The sequence below is a fragment of the Alosa pseudoharengus genome, unplaced genomic scaffold, assembly GCF_046254945.1.
Source record: "Alosa pseudoharengus isolate Yale_2024_CS ecotype anadromous, Long Island Sound unplaced genomic scaffold, YU_APseudo_1.1 YU_APseudo_1.1_scf_1, whole genome shotgun sequence".
In the NCBI taxonomy this organism is placed as follows: domain Eukaryota; kingdom Metazoa; phylum Chordata; class Actinopteri; order Clupeiformes; family Clupeidae; genus Alosa; species Alosa pseudoharengus.
Genome location: NW_027468564.1, coordinates 34,225,963 through 34,231,157, shown reverse-complemented (window position 1 = coordinate 34,231,157; position 5,195 = coordinate 34,225,963). Strand labels below are relative to the sequence as shown.

The 5,195-nt window shown below is 42.7% G+C and overlaps 1 long non-coding RNA gene across 1 annotated transcript; it reads left to right on the top strand.

Moving 5' to 3' along the window:
- The first annotated feature begins 760 nt into the window (after positions 1-760).
- Positions 761-2,830, top strand: LOC143134367 (uncharacterized). The gene is made up of 5 exons (XR_012988638.1): positions 761-1,040; positions 1,655-1,780; positions 1,892-2,030; positions 2,274-2,326; positions 2,435-2,830. It is a non-coding gene; the product is annotated as an uncharacterized LOC143134367 (long non-coding RNA).
- The last annotated feature ends 2,365 nt before the right edge of the window (positions 2,831-5,195 follow it).

Here is a 5,195-nt window from a genome sequence, read left to right as displayed (position 1 = left end):
TTAGAAGTACAGAAATATAACACTGCCCGTCCAAAATCGTTAGGACACACAATCTGACACAATCGTTCTGCAATTTTCGAACAGCTGACTTGTATCTTGCACGAAGACTATTGGATAGTGCAAGGCAAGTTAGCAATTGTTTGCTGTGCAGACATTATGAATAATAAGGTCGTAGAACTTAACACCGCACACCGCAACATTTTTTTCCTCGCTTTGTGCAAAGAAAAACTATAAATCGTGTGTCCTTCATTGATAAGGAAACATGCTGAGGTTACTTACTTTATGAGCAGGCAATGGTAGTCTGATCGTGATCCAGGATCCAGATCCGGCCGCCTTGTTTTCTCGATCGATTGCTCGACGTGCACACATACAAATCTTTTTGCACCTATTATATCACCTAGCTAGGAGCAAAAGTCACTCGTCACTCGTAGAAGCAGATTCGAGCACTTGTATCAATTGACTTGTAGTCGTGCAAGAAAATCAAAGCGATCTGTAGAATTTTATTAATGAGAAATTATTTCACAGATGCACAACTTCGGATGCATTAGCCCAGATAGCAAGCATAGTCGGCCCGATTCTGGCTGAGTGCTGGCAGTGTCGGCTGAGGTCCGAGTCGGCTGAAGCACAGTAAACACAGTCGGCCCGATCCTGGCTGAGTGCTGCCACTGTCGGCGGAGTTTCAAGTCGGCTGAGGCACTGTCCCCTTGAATGGGCCGACACTGACACGCAGTAGTTGGGCTGATTACTGAGTGTCCTTATTTGGCCCGATTGGGGTTTGATGGGCTACTGCCAGTTTTCGAATCAATCTCGGCAGACGGATTTCATACAGTGTGTGGCCCGATACTTCAGGAACGAACAATGATCAGTATCGCGGCTGTTGGCGGCAAAAATGAAACATTTAGCGACGCTAAACGTACATGGCCCAATTCTGTAAAGTGACTGTCGGCCCATTACATGTGGAAGAGCCACGAGCAGAGCAACTGTTAAGTTTGAAACCAGCAGGACGGCGCGAAACTGTCTCGTTTTGGACACTGCCTGTGGTAAGTAACTTTACCTTTACCTGTTATTGCATGTAAATCATTATGAATGTACGTAGGCTTATTATTGCAGACAAAGTTTAACAAGTAGCATAACAAGAATGGGTGTTTCAATCTAACCCCCTTGACGATGACGAAGCTAGCGGTAACATACGTTATGATTTCTTAGCCTACTTTGTTGGCCTAATTACCGTTAACGTCAGTCTTGGTGGTTAGTCAAAAACGTTCAGTGCTGTAACGTTAGCCATACTTGCATAATTATGTGGTTTTCAAAGAAAAGTGTGATCTAATCATTTCAGAAATAGCTTAACAGTTAACCAGTATTGCATGACTTAGAATATTGCGATTGGTAATTGGGCATTTCATCGTTATCTATCCAACTTCAGGCACTGCAGGCAGGACTGAGACTGTATGCCTTAAGAGAGTGTGTGTGAGAGAGAGAGAGAGAGAGAGATGGTAGCAGGGTGGGTCCTGTCCTGGTCATGTAAAGCTCATCAAAATCTGTATTTTAAGGTCGTTCTGTATTTTGTACTGAGGGGTTGTTTATGATCATGTAATCATTTTGAACACATATACTTCCATTAACCTAACGTTACTGTGACTTTTTTAAAATGTAGCCTACACCTCAGAATCCAGGCCACACTGACCAGAGACCTGCCCTGCACTCCTTTGGATGAAGAAGGCTACCCGTGTGTGTGAACCATTTCTTGTGTTGGAAAAACAGGAGACCTGAAGAGCTCTTGGTAAGTTGTACATTGATTTAATAGAATAAGTAATACTTTTTTGTTTAGATGAGCCAAATCATAGGAATCAGCTTTCATCTAGGCCTGTGTTTTGTGATGTGTCATTTTTAGATGCTTTTGGTTTGCCTCATCCATTATGTCAGCAAAGAACTGGAGTGGGCAGGAAACATGCGCTGTTGAAAACATGGCCAACCAACTGGAGCACCCACAAGGCTCTTGTGAAGGAAGTCCACAAGCCTTTGTGCTTCAGGTCTGTATGTGTTGACAAATATGTCTTGCTTTTGGTTATTGTCATTGGTAATATATCAGCATTTAACAATCACACAATGTCAATGTTGCCCAAAATAACTACCAGGGAGGTGTTACCAAGACAGCTGCAGAGTGGCAAGACTGGGCTTTAGTAATATTTAGTCAGACAGTAAAGGATAAATAGTTTAATGTTTTTTTTCTTTTCTTTTGAAATTACATGCTGTCCATGCATCTCAAATTGAAGGATGGATGGAAAGAACTCTGATCAACCCCCACAGAGAGCTGAGGTGGCTATCTGTAAGTATATTTGAGTGGACAAACAGAACTTCTCTGACAGATGACATGTTGAAATCTTGCTTTAGACCTCATAATGATCTTATAATATTCTTTTATTCCTAAATGCAGTTTGGAGACACCCCCGGCTGGTAGTGCTGCTGAAACTGGTGGAGGCAACAATGAAGCGGCAACAGAAAGAGAAGGCAGGTGGCAAAGGTTGCTGCTATTGAAAAATACTTTGAGAGTGAGTATGTGTGCATGTATGTAGCTGGGTAGGTCATGGTACATGGTACAAAAATACAGAATTTAAAGCACACTTTACACTTAACTCACAACCCACAACTACTGACAATGGAATTACTCTTTTAGAGTGAGTGAGTGAGGGAGAGAGATTTCTGTAAATGTTTAATGTTAATTTAGAATAATTTATTTCTTTGAATCATTATACAGTTTTAAAATGTTTAATTGTTTGTGTTTTTGTATATGAAAGATGTCAATTGTTGTAGATAAAAGTAGATTGTATATTTTAACTTGTTTAATTTCTAAAGTGTATATATGTAAAAGCTTGTATAATTTTTAAATGTTTGTTTTATTTGCAAGGTTGTGTTTGTCAAACTTGTTAATAAAAGTAGCTTGTGCTTTTAATTACTAGTTCTGGATTTGTGTTTATTTTCAAGTACTTTTGGTAGTTAATGGGCCACATGTGGCCCGGGGACCCAGCCGACATTCAGCCAACACTCAGTCAGATCAGTTTTATAGTGCGTGGGCCAGTACAGGCCCAGAGGCCCAGCCGACACTCAGCCAACACTCAGTCAGATCAGTTTTATAGTGCGTGGGCCAGTACAGGCCCAGAGGCCCAGCCGACACTCAGCCAACACTCAGTCAGATCAGTTTAATAGTGTGTGGGCCAGTACAGGCCCAGAGGCCCAGCCGACACTCAGCCAATACTCAGTTATATAGTGTGTGGGCCAGACCTGGGCCAACAGAATGCATGACAGTCATTTCACAGTGTGTGGGCCACACCTGGGCCAACAGAAACAATGAGTCATTTCACAGTGTGTGGGCCACACCTGGGCCAACAGTTCCAATAAGAGTCATTTTACAGTGTGTGGGCCAGACCTGGGCCAACAGAAACAATGAGAGTCATTTTGCAGTGTGTGGGCCACATCTGGGCCAGAGGAAATTCTTTGTGTCAGTTATCAGTAACTGGGCCATTGTTGGGCCGGAGGCCCAGCCAGAACTGGGCCAACACTCACAAAACCCTGAGGCAAGGTAGTGGGCCAGAGGTGGGCCGGTCAAATTTTGCTATCTGGGAGTTCACATTTGGGTTTACAAATGCACGAATGTTGTGCATGTTCTCAGATTATGAAACACGGATGTGCAAATGTGTTTCGCACCTACTGCGCTGCAACGATTGGAGCAAAAGTGTCGAGTGCGTGACTCTTGAAAGTTGTGACTCACAGGATAGGATTTGTTAGCCTGACGTAGTCATACTCAATTCTAGTCAGAATTTGAGTCTGATACTGCTCCATAGAGCTGTGATTATGGGGCGTGTTTCAAACGAACCAGGAAAAAAAATGCCTCTGCACTCAATTGGATAGACCTACAACCAATCAGAGCAACGGAGTGTGTGACGTATGTTAAGCGACGCATAGTTGATGTCAACAGAACTCAACTGCACGCTAGAAGAAGAAAATGTGAGCGATTTTCGCAGGTGTTGTAAAAATAATGTAAGGATACACGGAGTTCTTCAACACACGAACCTCATTTTTGAGAGAAACAGTTAAGGTGAATGCATATACGATCAAGTTATCCGTTTAGGATTACAACTCCACAACACTGCAAACAAATCGCATCGCATTTGTCGGTCCTGTCAGAACTTTATAACATGGTTGGAACGCGACATGCCCGTGTTTAAAAAATGGACAGAAGACGAAGGAGACCAGCCTGAAGAACCGTGTTCATCTGAGGCATCAGAGACGCCCCGGACTCTGAAGAAGTTCTGCCCCAATCCGTCAACTCCAACCGGTACAAAAACGCGAAGAAGCATTACAGAGGTAAGCTTGTTAATACATTTCTACTTCTTATGATATGACTATGAGAATAACCTCGATTGCCACGTTTCACATTAGTTAATAGTGAGTCGTGATTATTGTCCAATGTGATAAACACTGTGCATTCCCACACTCCTCATTTCCGTGAAATCTATCTATGATTAAATCATCTAGTCATATTTTGACATGCCTAGTATTCTGGAAGCCAGCCCGAATTTCAGTGTAGTGTGAGCAAATGTTACCAGGATAAACTTGTACCTGATGTGTAAGTTGGCCTCTGTCACTTTGTCAATATGTAGAAACTTCATTTTGTAATGGACTAGCATGTTATCCAACCCCCACTTCTGTGCTCTGCACCTCTGTGGGGGGTGGGCAGTGTTTCTCTGACCTGCTCAGCAATTGCATCTGGTGTCACCATATTTAACAGTCTGTATTTTCCAATGTATTGTCAATGCACGTTAAACTTATTAGGCTATACTGTAATTCTTCACACTGATGTGTTCACTTATATTTCAGGTTGTCACCCATTTTCCATCCACTTGACCTCCACCTGGAACACCTAAACAATTTTCTCAAATCATTTATGAGAGGATTGGGACCAAACATGTCAGAAATGTCAGCAGCCAGAATCAGTAGGTCCATTGGCATCGTCAAAGAGCTAATGGACAAAACGGACACAGAGCTGGAGCTGACAAGGCCGGCTGGCATTCATCATGTGGCCCGAGAACAGGACGTTTTAACACTGGTAAACGTTTTCAGGGAGACACAACTTTCCCAACAAAAATCACCCAGGCAGGCAGTCTCATGCATTCCCGAATTTCAAGAGAAACTTATTG